The sequence below is a fragment of the Elgaria multicarinata genome, chromosome 11 (genome assembly GCF_023053635.1).
Source record: "Elgaria multicarinata webbii isolate HBS135686 ecotype San Diego chromosome 11, rElgMul1.1.pri, whole genome shotgun sequence".
Lineage (NCBI taxonomy): Eukaryota > Metazoa > Chordata > Lepidosauria > Squamata > Anguidae > Elgaria > Elgaria multicarinata.
This window is the reverse complement of record NC_086181.1, coordinates 39,416,476-39,434,041: the sequence shown is the minus strand read 5'-3', so window position 1 is coordinate 39,434,041 and position 17,566 is coordinate 39,416,476.

The following is a 17,566-nucleotide window of genomic DNA, read 5'->3' as shown; positions in this document are numbered from 1 at the left end:
AAACTGGAAATGCTGGAACCGCTGCGTACGGACACACACGCTGGCATCTTGGAAAATTCCTCTTGGCCCAGTGAATGTAGAGGTCTTCAATGCAGCCTTTGGACTGAGACTGGCCATTCTTTTTCTCTACCAGAACAGCAGTGGATGTCCTGGGCCCTCTTCCCTTTCTGTAGTCAGCCTGACTGAAAGCACCCAAAACTGTCAGTTGTTGGACACTTCTCAAACTTTCCTAGCTCCGGTCTTTGAAGTACAGCAACTCTCAGTCTCCACCGGCTAGCAAACACCGTGAATTGACTCTTTAAAATCAAGGTGTTTTAAATAGCCATGAAAGGCAACTTTCCAAAACCACTAGTTCTAAATTGACTTTCCTGGTTTGGAAAGACCTGTCTCTTGAATGAGCATGGGAATTTAAACCGTGGTTATGTATCCACCATGATTAGGAAATGGTTCACATGGCATGCTAAATCATGGCTCACACTCTAAGCCATAATGTTTAGCTCAAAAGGCTTAGCCATTGTGGTTTAGCATGTCCTCTGAACAAAGGTGATATGATTTGATATGGGAGCTGTTTTCGTATTCCCCCAAATTTCCAATGTCTTTGTTGGGAATATTAATTATTATTATTATTATTATTATTATTATTATTATTATTATTAATTTATATAGCACCATCAATGTACATGGTGCTGTACAGAGTAAAACAGTAAATAGCAAGACTCTGCCGCATAGGCTTACAATCTAATAAAATCATAGTAAAACAATAAGGAGGGGAAGAGAATGCAAACAGGCACAGGGTAGGGTAAAACTAACAGTATAAAGTCTGCACAACATCAAGTTTTAAAAGCTTTAGGAAAAAGAAAAGTTTTTAGTTGAGCTTTAAAAGCTGCGATTGAAGTTGTAGTTCTCAAATGTTCTGGAAGAGCGTTCCAGGCGTAAGGGGCAGCAGAAGAAAATGGACGGAGCCGAGCAAGGGAAGTAGAGGCCCTTGGGCAGGCGAGAAACATGGCATCAGAGGAGCGAAGAGCACGAGCGGGGCAATAGTGTGAGATGAGAGAGGAGAGATAGGAAGGAGCTAGACCGTGAAAAGCTTTGAAGGTTAACAGGAGAAGTTTATATTGGATTCTGAAGTGAATTGGAAGCCAATGAAGAGATTTCAGAAGCGGAGTAACATGTTCAGAGCGGCGAGCCAAGAAGATGATCTTTGCGGCAGAGTGGTGAACAGAAACCAACGGACTGATGTGAGAAGAAGGAAGGCCAGAGAGAAGAAGGTTGCAGTAGTCCAACCGTGAAATAACCAGTGCATGAACAAGCGTCTTGGCGGAAGAGACAGACAAAAATGATCGAATCCTGGCAATATTATACAGGAAAAATCGACAAGATTTAGCTACTGCCTCAATATGAGGAATAAAGGAGAGCGAGGAGTCAAATATAAAGCCAAGGCTACGAGCTTCCTTGACCGGAGTAAGCGTAATGAAAAAAAATCCTGTGTGTTCTCTCCCAGCACCTCAAATTCTTACGTTGGGGTTTGTTTTGTTTGTGGTCCTACACACCTTTAAAGCCTGCATGGCATAGCGTTTGCCAATGCTACAATTCTGTGTCCATTTACCTGAAAGTAAGCCACACTGAACTCAGTGGGGCTTACTTCTAAGTAGATATGTATAAGGTTGCATTGTATAAGACATGTATAAGGCCAGTCATGCGTACTAGGGTGGTTAGGAAGATTAAATGGGTTGAGGAAATAAGTTCTCCTAAATGGAGGAAGGGTGGAACAACACAGTAGCAATACTCAATGATTATAACAAAACACTAGCGTGCATCTAAATTTTGGTGTTTTTTTCCTGTTAAAATCCATATTACTCCAGTTGAAACCTGTTGCCCCCTATGGGTCAGCGGCTGAGTGGGCCATATCTGAAAATTGGTGAAGTTACAGATGAAACTCTTACCTTTTGTTCAGGCAATGGGGTGGCAGGAGGGCTTATTCTGGGCTGGCACCCGATTATCTTACCGAGGGAGATCTGACTGGTTTCAACGTATTCATTCTAGCACTAACTTCAAAGCTCTTCTGTTGCCTCGGCTTAATTTTTTTTAGATGTTTATTCTAATAGAATGGATCTTTCTGGTTGAACAGTCTTTCATTTTCATTCCTCTCTGTTTTGTGGCTGATGTTTTAGTGTGTGTTATGATACTGTTTATGTGTAACTTTATGCCTTACGCCGCCATGGGACTCGCTTTTGTGTGTGAAGTGCTCTCTAGAAATAAATTCATACAGACGAGCTGCAAAATCCAAAATCTGTGGCCGTCTCTGTTCTGCCGGCCATATGCCCGCAAGGTTTATAAAGCAAGATTTTTATTTTTTTGGCTTGGAGGTTAAATCTATATCCTTTGGCACACTGATTTAGAAGTGAGTCCCATTAAACAAAGTGGGATTAAAAAAGCGTAGGACCAGGCTACGGCACAAGTATAAAGCAATTTCTAGAAGTAACGGATGTGTAGTGAGAGAATGGTTTTCTCCCTATGATCGATGGTAAATATATGTGCTGTTTCTCTTCTTAAGAGTCCTAAATATTTCATAATTTCATAAATGAGAGCATTGTAGAGCTTGGATAGATAAGAGGGTGTAAAATAGGGCTACTAGACCACCCTAGCGAGCTTTCTTTGTCTAGGTTATGTATCCTTGAGATTCTAATGCCAGTTACCCAGTTTGTTCATTCTTGCAAAGAAAGTGCTTAGCTTGTTTAGGCCATCTGGTCACCTTTTGACTTCTTGCTTCTTTCTCTACCATTTTCCATTTTAGTTTTTTGTTGTTGAGATCCAGTTGGAAGTACCGGCGGGGTGGTATAGGCCTCGCCAGCTGTGTTGGGTGAATCTCATATAATACGCTCTGCACTAGGGCCATTTCCGCTGCCCCACCCAGGAGGGTTCCTCCCAGCTTTTCAATACAAGAGGCAGAAATGCAACAGGCCAAGTTTCTGTCAGCATTGGGTGATCTCCAAACACAGAAGAGTGTCATCGGTTGAATGCAGCCGTTGGTGATCTAGTAGAGGCGTTCCGGTTCTGGCTACTGACTCTTTGGAAATGAGAGCGATGGTTTCTAAGAACTGGAAATGTTTTTTCCAGCTGATCTCATTTTGACATTTTGGTTTCCAAGTTGTATCATTTGAATTTATTTTTGGTCCGGATGATGCATACTGCCTGCCCCGTGGGTTAAATCCAACTTGATTTCCGTTGAGAGTAGAAGTCATGAAGTTAGCTTTTTGAATGATGTAGTTTTGATGTTTTACTGCTTTAGAATTGCTTTTATTGAGTTACGTTTTTATTGTTTTAAATGGTTGTATGTTTCCTTGAAGGCTTTTTAGAAAATATGTTATCAGTAATGAATAATAATACGCACAATATCTGTCCAGAACATCTCCAAAATAGAGAGGCTTCTGAAGAGCTTGTGCAGCAGGCCCAGGTGGGAGCAGGCTGCTTGGATGGGACACCTTCGCTCAGGTAGCTGCTCTTTGGCTCCTCTTACCACAAGAACTTCAGCAACGTGTGCAGAGGTCCATGTAGAACCTGCACGTACCTTTAATGCTCGAGCTCTTGACATAGCCTGAGACGGTTGTTTCAAACATTAGGGCACCCACCTGTCCCTTCTGTCTCAATCTCGTTTGTGTTCATTGGATTCACTTACTTTAATTTAAAAAACCAAAGTGTATGTATTTGAAATTGTTCCCATGTCTCCATCCCCTCCTTTTCTTGTGACTTTTTCAGTTGTAAGCCCCTTGAGATAGAGACATGTCAGACCTTTTTCCTTGTAAAACACCATGCATGTGGATGAAGCTCTGCAGATACATAAAGAACATAAGAGCCCTGCTAGATCAGACCAAGGGTCCATCTGGTCCAGCACTCTGTTCACACAGTGGCCAACCAGCTGTTAACCAGGGACCAACAAAGCAGGTCATGGTGCAACAGCACCCTCCCACCCATGTTCCCCAGCAACTGGTGCGCACAGGCTTACTGCCTCGAATACTGGAGATAGCACCCAACCATCAGGGCTAGTAGCCATGGATAGCCTTCGCCTCCAGGAATTTATCCAACCTCCTTTTAAAGCCATCCAAATTGTTGGCCATCACTACATCTTGTGGTAGCGAATTCCATTATTTAACTATGCACTGGTTGAAGAAGTGCTTCCTTTTATCTCTCCTGAATCTCCCACCATTCAGCTTCATGGGATGACCCCATGTGTAGGTAGCTTCTCTTGCTTTCACAGCCCTTTTAGCTTGTACCTGTTCAATTCCTCCCCTTTCTTTCATTCTCCATGGGGTTAGGCACCATTTCAAAGTTTGCTTTTAAGCTGGGGTGGGGAACTTGCAGGCCCAAACATCTGGAGGGCCATAATTCCCATCAGCCCTAGCTAGCAAAGCCATCTGTGGAGTTGCAATTCAGCAACATCTGGAACACTGCACATTCCCCATCCCTGTTGCAGGATATATATTTCGTCTAAAGTCATATGAATGTGTGTTTTCTACGAGAGCGCATAAGATCATATGTCTTGTTTTTCGGGGATGTTCAAAAACAGTTATATCGTTCAGTGCTGTCCTTGTCACTAGTCACACAGAATGTCAGCCTTATTAGACCTTCCTAGTTTGTGTAGTTACCCACTAGCATGGACCAAAAAAAAAAAATGGTTAATATGAAGAGTTGAAGCTTTTTGGATTTTTAACATTACATTTATTTCTCCCCCTGGCAGTCTCCTATCCAGTTACTAGACCTAAATCTCCATAGCTTCAACAAAGGATGCCGCATTATCTCCTTTCAACCCTTTCCCCAGAATTCCTTATGGAAGTATATTTGCAGTCCTGTCTTTTTTTTAATTTTATTTTCAAAAATCTGGACAGATCCCTTGGTTCCAGCATTGCCAAGTCATTTCTTTTTCATGGTGTTAGAAAGGGGTGGGGGGTAACTCTCCCCTCCCCACCTCTCACTCCCACAGACGACTAACCAAGCTCTTTGGTGAACAAGATGGCTAAAACAGGACATTAAAGGGTAACTAACCTGTGTTAAGCGATCTTCCAGATATCCCTTCCTAATATAAAAACGACAACAACACAGTTTAACAAGGATAAGGACAGATTATATCACGGCGAGGTAATCGGATTAAATCTTAGGAGAAAAGGTTTGGGTTGGGAAGAATGTTCCAGTGATAAGAATAGTTGGTAGTGGAATAAATTACAGAGGCTGGTTGCTTTCCCCTCTCCTTTTTCTTAAACAGGTGATGTGAACCTGTTGGGGCTGGTTTAGGAGATCACTTTCAGGAGTTTGCCTCTTCTCCCCATCCCTTCCTATTCCTCCTCGAAACACCCTTCTTCCATAAAGCCCATTGGCACAACCCATTAGGGTTAACTTTTTATAGGGGATGAGGAATTGGATCCATAAGAACATCAGAAGTGCCATGCTGGATCAAATCGACGGTCCATCTAGTCCAGCACTCTGTTCACACAGTGGCCAACCAGCTGTCGACCAGGGACCAGCAAAGCAGGACATGGTGCAACTGCACCCTCTCATCCATGTTCCCCAGCAACTGGTGCACATAGCCTTACTGCCTCGGATACTGGAGGTAGCGTATAACCATCAGGGCTATGCCTTCCACGTGTGGAACTCCCACCCACAACCCTCTCACCACAGATCGCCCTATACAGTAGGATCTTTTGACTCAGTAGCATTTTCAGGAGGTTGTCATGGGAAGGAAGGAGCAGGGAAGTCCACTTGTGTCAGCGCAGTTGATCCAGCTTCCATGCAGATCCAACCTCTGTGTGCAACTGAATTGGGTGCCTCTTCCCATTCTTCTTCATCCCTTCCTCTTGCTTCTCCTTGTGTTTTGTTGATATCATAGGTTTGGGATGGCAAAGTGTGCCCCCTCCCATAATTCCTTGCCATTGTCCAGGGCCGGCCCTACCATTAGGTAGAGTGAAGCAGTTGCCTCAGGTGGCAGATGTTGGAGACCTGTGTCCCGTGTGGCCTACCCTGAGCCCCCTAAGTTAGCCTGCTACCTTCAGGTTCATGGGATGATGCTTTCCCATCATCAGTGTTGAAGACAGGTCCACCTTCCAGTCCAGTTGGCATGGAACGGGAGTGGCCACCATCTTGTTCATTGCTTCGGCAGCAGAATGCCTTGGACAAGCCCTGCGATTGGCTATCTTGGCTAGAGCTGATGAGAATTACAGTCAAAAAACACCTGGACAGCCGCCCCACTTCCCCACCTCTGTTGTAGGCCGTACATTGCTTGGATCAGAGACCTGTCTCCTGGTGACTTCATATAGCACCGTGCACATGGATGGTTCTATATGAGCAATGCGATCCAGGATCTTTGCTTAAAAAACCCCCACCAGTTCATTTGGTCAAGTGGTTTTGCTTGCCTTATCTAAAATATCTCTTAAGTGCTTTTATTAAAGAGTTTCACTTACAGCATGTAATTGTTATTTAGAATCCCCCCCTCTCTCTTTCTTTTTCTCTCTCTCTTGTTCTCTCTGTAAGGCCTTTAGAAATGCCCCAGTTATATCCCTGAACAGCAGGGACCGAAGAAGCTGCCATATGCCAGGCCAAGATTTGTCTATCTTAGTACTATGTACAGCAGGGATAGGCACAGCCTTGCAGAATATTTTAATATAGGGTAGTTATTTTTTACTCCCAACACCAAGATTCACCCACTGGCAAACTGGTGCAAAAGTCATTCACTTGGATAACAGAATAACTCAGTCTAGGAGTTTGGAATACCAGCAGAATCCTCCGACACACAAATCCACATCTAGTCGCCCTTAACTTTTCTCCATTTCAGCGGTATATTTTGGGGTGGTCATGGGGAGTCCATTTGTTAAACAAGTGGAAGTCTGAAATCCTTGAGTTACCAGTAGACCCAGTGTTTCCTTCTGCCCACCTCTGGATCTGTGCTGGCTGGCAGGGACTCTGAGGTCTCATCCTGCCCCAATTTCCTGCCAGCTTGCTACCTGATCCTGTCAACTTGAGTTTGCAGGGGACCGAAAGCATGCTAGGCATTATCTCCTAGAGTGGCCAGAAGCGCTGTTTTTACAGATGATGGTCCTTTATTTGAAAAGGCGCCCAGAAGATTGTCCTCTGGAGGTGCCCTCTCTTTGAAGAGATGCCCTGTCCACTTCAAAGGTAGTCAACCATAAGAGCTGTTCCACATCAACAGGTAGGATCTGGAGAGGAGGTTGAGCAGGTGGACACAAGGTCACCTGGCTGCGGTCTTTCCCACTGCAGTGAGATATATTGTATTTCTATTTAAATTATAATAATTTCTAAATTTGGATCTGTACATGCAAATTCACATGAACAATGTTATGCAAATCAGTTCGTTCTCTCTCTCTCTCTCTCTCTCTCTCTCTCTCTCTCTCTCTCCAGTTCAGAAGCTGCCACCCTTTCTCACGCTGAATTACAGCCCCTCTCAGCTGCAGTGTGAACACATAAGGGGTCCTTATCTCTTGAATTCAATATCAACACTTGGCAGATAACTCAGAGACAGCTGTGACCTGCCCCAATGTATAATGACTTTAGTATACCGGGCAGTGTGTCAAAATAGTTCTTCATATTGAGCCTCATTCTAGAATGGTGGAAATTAGCTGGCCTAGACTATGGTTTTCAACAGGCCATGAACTTTGTTTTTTAAGAGATCTAGAGTTAGTGTTATATTGTGGTCTCTGTCTCTGTGTGTGTGTGTTTCTGTCTGTCTGTCTAGTCATTAAGTTCCTCTGCATTATCAAGACCTGATAGAGATTTACAAGATTATGTCCAGCTGGTCTGATTCAGAAAGAATACACTTTCTGTTTACAAGCAACAACAAGACTCATATTCGCATTGGCCAACTTCGCTCTTACAGCTCAAATGTATAGAGCAAAATTTCTGAACTTATATGTAGGATTTGTTTTACTGTTGTTTTTATTACGCTTGTTGTAACCATAGGTTGAAACAATAAAGCTTTATTACTACTGCAAGATTATGCATGATGTGGAGAATGTGGACAGGGAGACATTGTCTTCCCTCTCTCACAATACTAGAAACCAGGGTCATCTCATGAAGCTGATTGGTGGGAGATTCAGAACAGATGAAAGGAATGACTTCTTCACCTAGCACATAGTTAAACTATGGAATTCACTACCACAAGGTGTGATGGCCACCAATTTGGGTGGTTTTAAAAGGTGGTTGGGTAAATTCCTGGAGAAGTCTATCAATGGCTACTAGTCGTGATGGCTGTGTGCTACCTCCAGTATCAGAGGGAGTAAATCTGTATACACCAGATACTGGGAACCTGGGCGGGAGGGTGCTGTTGCATCGTGTCCTGTTTGTGGTTCCTTGGTCAACAGCTAGTTGGCCACTGTGTGAACAGAGTGCTGGACTACATGGACCCTCAGTCTGATCCAGCAGGACTCTTACGTTCTTATGGACTCTTATGTTCTTATAACACTTGTAACACTGATCTAGCAGTGTTTTGATTTTTACCACTATGTTTTGTTTTGATACTTGACCCAGAGCTATACTCTGAGTTTTCACAATGGTACCATGGGTATGTATAAGAACATAAGAAGAGCCCTGCTGGATCAGACCAAGGGTCCACCTGGTCCAGCACTCTGTTCACACAGTGGCCAACCAGCTGTCGACCAGGGACCAACAAAGCAGGACATGGTGCAACAGCACCCTCCCACCCATGTTCCCCAGCAACTGGTATACACAGGCTTACTGTCTCGAATACTGGAGATAGCACACAACCATAGCCTTCTCTTCTAAATTTAAAAGGAAATTTATCCAACTTCCTTTTAAAGCCATCCAAATTGGTGGCCATATAATTGGATGATAGTGACGATGCTTATTGCTACAGAAATTTTGCTTCTGGTGTGCCTTTGCTTTGCAACAAGACTTTAAAAACATTTAAAAAGTGGGGAGCAGTTCTAATGAAATTGTTGGGAAATGTGAGAGAATGGAGCAAAAGGAAAAAAAGAGAAAAAAACCCAAACGCACAAGTGGAGAACTGTTGGTGTTGGTGTGGGAGGAAGGAGGAAACAGTAAAATGTGTTTGAGTGTTTTCCCTGCTCTGAGTCAGATGGGGTTGACAGACCAACCAGCATCTTGCTGCAGATCACCTAAGTCTATAAATCAGGTGAATTCTGTTGACTGCTACATCTTGGACTTTCCAGCTAATTCCTTACCTGTATTTAAATAACTAGGATGTGTTTTCTTTTTTGTAAGTCTGTGAACTTTTCCAGGGATGGTCGGTTGTTCTTTTTTCCACTACTGCTCACGCTTTCTTATTATTAAAGTAACAATTTTTTTTAATTGACTGAGTTCTGTGCCTTTGAATGGCTGCATAAAAGCCAGAAAACTCAGTAGGTGAAGATGGCCCTTCTGTCCATCTCTATATCTGGGGAACGAGTCACCTTTTGGTTCCTGACTTTGGACAGTAACTCTCTTCCTCGGCCTGCTGCCCTCCAGATGCTTTGGACTTCAACTCCTATCAGACCCAGCCAGCATACACAATGTTCAGGGATTCTGGGAATTGTAGTCCAAAGTGTCTGCAAGGCACCAGTCTGGGGAACGTTGGATTAAGCTTGGGGAACGATGGATTAAGCTATCGCACAGGTGTGTCCTTAATATTCATCTGTGAAATGTCAGGAGGCATGATATCTGCACTCTGGATGAGACTGGGTCACCTTACGAAGGGACTGGCCAAGTTTGCAGCCCTTGTAGAGAAAGAAAATCCAATTTTCCTCAAGTTAAGCACAATTTAAATATAATCTTGCACAAGGGGATATCAGCGTAATTAGTTGCAATTGCATACACTCAGGGCTGTTGCCAAGAGTATGCATGTTCAGGTACAACTCCGATCACCTCTGCCCAGCATGGCTGGAGATGATGGGGAATTTTAGCCAAGCACTTGCAGAGGGCGCCGGGTTGCAGAAGTTAGTCTATATACACCAGTCGCTGGAGGACATGGGTGGGAGGGTGCTGTTGCACCCATGTCTTGCTTGTGGGTCCCGGGTTGAGAGCTGGTTGGCCACCTTGTGAACAGAGTGCTGGACTAGAAGGACCCTTGGTCTGATCCAACAGGGCTCATGTTCTTACATTCTCTGCCGAAAGAGCATTAAAGCCCTCCTAGCTCACAGAACAGAGTAGGCACAACTCATTGAACAAATTCATTGTCCCCTTTGAAAATTAACACTTTCTTCAAACTGCTCTACAACACCAGTAAGCACCCTGAGCCAATCAGTATAGGATGATCATTCGGTCAGGACAAAATACCAAAACACAATGCTGTTTTCTGTATGCCAGCCTCAAGAACATAAGAAGAGCCTCTCACCTATGTTCCCCAGCAACTGGTGTACGTAGGCATCCTGCCTTGGATGGTGGAGGTCGCTTTCAGCCATCAGGTCTAGTAGCCCTTGACAAGTCCTATCCAGTCCTATCCAGGGGGTTGGACTCGATGGCCTTGTAGGCCCCTTCCAACTCTGCTATTCTATGATTCTATGTATTTGATCACCCCCCTTTTAAAGCTATCCAAATTGGTGGCTATTACTACATCTTTTGGTAGCAAATACCATAGTTCAGTTACGTGCTGTGTGAAGAAGTACTTCCTTTCATCCATCCTGAATCTCCTACCAGTCAGCTTCATGGGATGATCCTGGGTGTAAGTATTACAGGAGAGGGAGAAAAATGTCTCCCTATCCACATTATCCACATCATACATAATTTTGTACACCTCTATCGTGTCTCCCCTTAGCCTCCTTTTTCCCCAAACTGAACAACCCCAACTGTTCTATGCTCCAGCCCCTTAATCATTTTAGTTGCCCAATATCTTGTCCTTCTCCATCTTCTTGATAGCCTAGCCCTACCTGATTCAACTCCAGGCAGTATCTATACAGGACCGTGCTGGGTGGTCTCCCATCCAGGCACTGAACAGCCCTGGAGCTGCTTAACTTTGGCAAAGTGGTTGCATCACGTGCCTTTGGACTCTGCCCCTGAGCCGATGCCTTCAACACTTTGGGGCACCTGTTCAGGAATCTGCTGTGCTCCCTCGCACAGAGCTTGATGGATGGGTGGAATGCCAGCCAGCCCGCCTTGCAACGGGAGATGGTCAGCACCGCCAGCTCTGCTTTTCAAGCTGGGTGGGAGCAGGAGGCCGGCTGCCAGGAATATATCTTCCCTCCTGATAACTGCTGTTTAAGCTGTCCTGGCTGCCAGGAATGGGGGTTGAGGAATCTTCACTGTGCCATGGATGGTCTTACAGAATCGCCCAGTGGTCATGATGATGGACTCCATCAACTCTGGCCTGTGGACCTCATTCCAGGCCTGCCTCTTAACCTTTGGACGTGAACATAAAGAACAAAAAAAAAAAAATCTCTGCCTTGGCAGGGGGTCACAGTGCTGAACATGTTGTGGGCAGGGAGGAACTGTTGTTGGAAGCAGTGTTCAGTAACTGCAGAATTTCCAGAACCCACTTTTTTTTCTTTTCAAAATCTGCCCAAGTTTCTAGTCCTGGGGAAGGTTTGTTCGAAGGCTGAAAGCTCCTGGAGCAATCTCCAGCATTGTAAAACCAAGGAAGCCTGCCTCGTCCTCTCCCGCCTTGCCTTCATTGTTAGCAGAAGCAAAAGGGGGGGGGGGAATGTATGCAAAGCCCTCATTTGCATCATGTCACCTGCAGCGGAATTCCGCTTCCTTTCCTAACTAGGGAAGTGCAGAATTTCATTCGCTGTTTTGCAGAGCGTTCTCCTCCACCCTTCCATAGTGAAAGGTCTGTGCAATTGTCCTCCAAAAAATGAAAGTCAACACTTATGCCTGGAGCTGCCTCCTGGGACCCATGAGCCATACTGTCTCTCTTCGTTCTAATTCCTCCTGACAATAATAGGGTAAATCTCAGGTGGGGAATGTCTGGCCCTTCGGATATTGTTGGACTGCAACACAGATCAGCCCTGGCCAGCATAGCCAATGTTGTCGGATGATGGGAGTTCCAGTCCAGCAACATCTGGAACGCCATTCCCTATCCCTTTGGTAAGGTGTCTTAAGTGCTTGTGCCCACAATTTCCCATCAGGCTGTATGGCAGAACCCCTCAATCCCCAGCCTTCCCTGTAGCCTAACCAGCAGCGGTCGGTGCTGCCTATGGCAGGTGACACATGGAGGACAGTTGTCCCTTGATTGCCTGTTGATGCCTAACCCAGATGTAAAAAATATTATTATTATTATTAATAATAATAATAATACATATTTTTTACCCACCTCTCCGTTTTGATCGAGGTGGGGAAACAATAAGTATAAAATACATAAAACTGAATTAAAAACATAGTATACATTATTGAAACATCCTAAAATTCCACTGGATAGGCCTGCCGGAATAGATTAGTCTTTATAGCTTTCTTAAATGCTAAAAGACTATTAAGTTGACGAGTCTCCTCCGGCAGGCCATTCCACAGTCTGGGAGCAGCAGAAGAGAAGGTCCTGATGAAGAAGTCAACAGTGAGGTGCATCAACTTGTATATGAAAAGCACCATCAAGCCTCCTGATGAAACATGTGCAGAAAGTCAGGCTTAGAAGCCAAATCTCTCTCTTTTGGGATCCCAATCCAGCCCTCTGGCATTCCCCTCCCCCACGGCCATTCCTCCTTCCCCTCTGCCTGCCGACTCTACCCCAGAATCACTGGTTGTTCCATTTCCTGGTTTTGTGCTGTTTTCCCCCACCCCCCTATTCTAAAAGATTAATTGCCTTTCCTAGGGCTTCGTTACAGGGACTGAGAGCTTTGAGCTAAAACAGGCTGGTATTTTATTATTTATTTATTTACAATATTTATATGCAGCTCCCTATTCAGAATTTCTGAGCGGTGGACAAAATAAAATAGAATAAAAACCGATTTAGAACTTGTTAAAAGTACATTTAAAAGAAACAAGGTGCAATGAAACCGCGGCCGGTCATTAAAGGAAGGCTTCCTGGAACAACAATGTTTTCAAGAGGCGCCAGAAGGACTACAAAGTTGGCGCTTGCCTGATCTCCAGAGGCAGGGAATTCCATAGGGCAGGGGCCACCACACTGAAGGCTCTTCCCCTGGTGGACTCCAGTCAGACGATAGGTCTATGTGGAACCACCAGGAGCATGCCCTCGGATGACCTCAGTGACTGGGCAGGTTGATGGGGGAGAAGGCGCTTTCTCATGTGTCTTGGTCCCAAGTTGTTTAGGGCTTTGTACACAAGTAGAACCCTAAACCTGGCCCGGTGGCGAATAGGCAGCCAGTGCAGTTCCCTCAGCAAAGGATTTACATGATGGAAAGGGGCAGCTCCGGACAACAGCCGAGCTGCAGCTTCCAAAGCTAGTATTTTTGCCTCATACCTTTGCCTCTGGCCCCTCCCACTGAGGGCGTCTCCAAAACAGTGTTCGTCCTTTGAGCTGGAAGAAGTTCAACTCGCGTGTGATAACATTTAGACGTGCTACTAAGAAGCAGTGCTGATTATTATTATTATTATTATTTATTTATATAGCACCATCAATGTACATGGTGCTGTACAGAGTAAAACAGTAAATAGCAAGACCCTGCCGCATAGGCTTACATTCTAATAAAATCATAATAAAACAATAAGGAGGGGAAGAGAATGCAAACAGGCACTGGGTAGGGTAAAACTAACAGTATAAAGTCAGAACAAAATCAAGTTTTAAAAGCTTTAGGAAAAAGAAAAGTTTTTAGCTGAGCTTTAAAAGCTGCGGTTGAACTTGTAGTTCTCAAATGTTCTGGAAGAGCGTTCCAGGCATAAGGGGCAGCAAAAGAAAATGGACGAAGCCGAGCAAGGGAAGTAGAGACCCTTGGGCAGGCGAGAAACATGGCATCAGAGGAGCGAAGAGCACGAGCGGGGCAATAGTGTGAGATGAGAGAGGAGAGATAGGAAGGAGCTAGACAGTGAAAAGCTTTGTAGGTCAACAGGAGAAGTTTATATTGGATTCTGAAGTGAATTGGAAGCCAATGAAGAGATAGCCCTGTTCCTTCACCAGTTTGCTAAATTAAGGGAGTGGTGGTTAAAGGCCTGCTTCTTTTTAGCTGCCTTCCCCAACCCCGCACCCTCCAGGTGTGTTGGACCGTAACTCCCATCACTCTGAGCCAGCATGCCTGGGAATGATGGGAGTTGTAAGACAACCGGTCTGGAGGGTGTCAGCCTTGGGAAGGCTGCTGCATCGGATCAATGGCTTGGAGCGGATTGGTTGCAGACTGTACCAAAGTTTGCGTGTGAGGGGCAGATTGGCACCCGGACGTACCCTGCATCCCCACAGCAATGGCAGCCCATGGGATACCATGCGTCAGAACGTTGCCCTCCACCCATAACATCCCTGCCGTTCCTTTCCCAGGATGAAGCGGCCTGTGTGTGTCCTTGCTGACAGTTCTGGCTGAGCTGGTTCAAACGATAACAATGGGCCACTTGTCAGGTGAAGAAGAGGAGGTCAGTGGCGGTCAGCCACGCACCTGTTATTTTTTTCCCTTCCGCCATGGGCTTTCCCAAGGGACTGCCATGGATGCCTCAGTTCCTGGCAGATGGATGATCCACACCCACAGTAATCAATCACTACAGCAGCCGTAGGAGGCTAAGGAGAGACATGACAGAGATGTCCATAATCATGCATGGTGTGGAGAATGTGGATAGAGAGACAATTTTCTCCCTCTCTCAAAATACTAGAACCCGGGGTCATCCCATGAAGCTGATTAGTGGCAGATTCATGACTGTACTCAATGCTAGGTGTCACCAGAACTTGGATAACTTTGGCTAGGCTCATGTTTGGTCCAAGAACAGATGGTCCTATTTTCACCTGTGAAACGTTAGACGGTGTAAGTATCTCAGGTGTGAATGTAGCCAGAGTTGGCCTTACCATGGAATAACCTGTAGCAGTCGCTTTTGGGTGGCAAATTCCTGTGTAAGAGATCATTTTGTGCATGCGGCCTCCAAGCTGATTGGTGGGAGATCCAGGACAAATAAAAGGAAGCACTTCTTCACCCAGCGCATAGTTAAACGATGGGACTCACTACCACAAGATGTAGCGATGGCCACCAATTTGGATGGCTTTAAAAGGGGGTTGGATAAATTCCTGGAGGAGAAGGCTAGATGGAGGGGAACGTACAATCGAATTAGAATCGTTGGTTGGAGTATTGTGTCCAGTTCTGGGCTCAACAATTCAAGAAGGATGCAGACAAGCTGGAGCGTGTTCAGAGGAGGGCAACCAGGATGATCAGGGGTCTGGAAACAAAGCCCTATGAAGAGAGACTGAAAGAACTGGGCATGTTTAGCCTGGAGAAGAGAAGATTGAGGGGAGACATGATAGCAGTCTTCAAATACTTAAAAGGTTGTCACACAGAGGAGGGCCAGGATCTCTTCTTGATCCTCCCAGAGTGCAGGACACGGAATAACGGGCTCAAGTTAAAGGAAGCCAGATTCCAGCTGGTCATCAGGAAAAACTTCCTGACTGTTAGAGCAGTGTGACGGTGGAATCAGTTCCCTAGGGAGGTTGTGGGCTCTCCCACACTAGAGGCCTTCAAGAGGCAGCTGGACAACCACCTGTCAGGGATGCTTTAGGGTGGATTCCTGCATTGAGCAGGGGGTCAGACTAGATGGCCTTATAGGACCCTTCCAACTCTGCTATTCTATGATTCTATGAAATGGTTGCTTGCTCAGTTTTGGGTGGGGGATACTTTTAGGCTCTTTAAAACGGTATATGGCAGGACGTTGACCTCAGGCCTGTGTGAGTCTGGTATTTGGGGTATTCTGGGCCTATCCCTGTTGCCTTTGGCTCTGCTCACCTCTGGAATGTGACATAAGAGAGCTTCCTCCAAATTGAATTCAGCCCTCCGGTTGAAAGAGGTTCAATACCTTAACGTGCCTTTTTCTACGCTGTTCCCCCCGTGTGCATTGGCTTGATCCAGAGAACACTGTCACACCGAAGGATAATCACGTTTCATTGGCAAAAATGAAGGGTAATCATGTCCCAGTTGTTCATGTATTACTTTGGAAAGAGTGAATTTGGTCACTTTGTATTAAAATGTGTACCCAACGAATTTTGACCCCATTCCTACTCAAGGGTGCACTATCCGTGGTTTTGGGGTTGTGTTGCTGAACTGACACCTGACCGAAATCTCCACGAGCCCTTGAAGCCTTTCAGTGATGAGTTTGCCCAGAAAATGGTCTGAAATTATATAACATAATAATAATAATAATAATAATAATAATAATAATAATAATAATAATAATAATAATAATGTCTTACCCTTTGGATCGAGGCTGGGAACAACATTAAATACAACAAATCAACATATCTTAAAAATTCTTGATTTCAAATTCATCTGGGTAGGCCTGCTGAAAAAGGCTAGTCTGTCTTAAATTCAGAGAAAGAGTTAATTTTACAACTCTCCTCCAGCAGGCCATTCCATAGTCTGGGAGCGGCAGAAGAGAAGGTCCTCTGGGTAACAGTTATCAGCCTAAGTTTGACTGACTGGAGTAAGTTCTCCCCAGAGGACCTGAGTGTGCGGGGCAGATTGTATGGGAGCAGGAGAAGTAACCTGGACCCAAACCATGTAGGGCTTTAAAGGTAATGACCAACACTTTGTACTTTGCCCGGAAACTAATTGGCAGCCAGTGGAGAGATTTTTAATGTTGGGGTAATATGCTCACCCCAGATGTACTGGTGACCAACCCGGTTGCCATATTTTGAACTAGTTGAAGTTTCCGAACTAGGTACAATGGTAGCCCTGTGTACAGTACATTACAGAAGTTGAGCCTTGAGGTTACCAGCGCATGCACTACCATCTTTAGGTCTTCCGACTCTAGAAAACAGTGCATACCCTGCTTGCAGGGACTTCTCAAAAGCATCTGGTTGGCGACTGTGGGAAACAGGAGGCTAGACTAGATGGACTTTTGGCCTGGTCCACCAGAATTCTACTGATGTTCTTATGTCTCAGCCGGATTAATGATTGGATTTAGCCCTGTGTACGTTGCTCTGAGCTTCCCAAAGGAAGGCAAGGACTTTCATGTCATAATTATTAGTCACCGATTTCAACTCTCTTCCAGCAATGCTTTGTTCTTCTTAGTGGTGAATCGGTGGCTCTGACCGGGAGATGGCATTCTCTTTGCAGGCCCAATGATGAGTATTTAACGACACTTGTGTCCAACTCCTTCCGATGGCTTTTTGATTTGTGCTTCAAACAATGGAGGAAGTTCCCCAATGCCAACAGACGAGAGAAATTTATGGCCCTCTGGAGGGAGGTTGTGTTTCACCGGTGGATAGAAGGGAAGGAGAGAGGTAGACCTGGCTTCGGGCCTTGTTCTGAGGAGGCCACGTCCCGAAAACAAATGTTACGTTGGATTTTAAAAAGTGCTGCAATGCTAGGCTTAAAAACAGGAAAGGAGAGGCACGGAGAGGGGCGTGTGCATCCGTACGGACGCGAGGCTGGTTGAGTGCAAAGAGGGCCCAAGAGAATGTGCAGGCAGGGGAAACTGCAAAGGGGGGAGTTGTGTAGTAGTGGAAAAAAAACCCAAGCTACTGTGTTTGCAGGTAGCC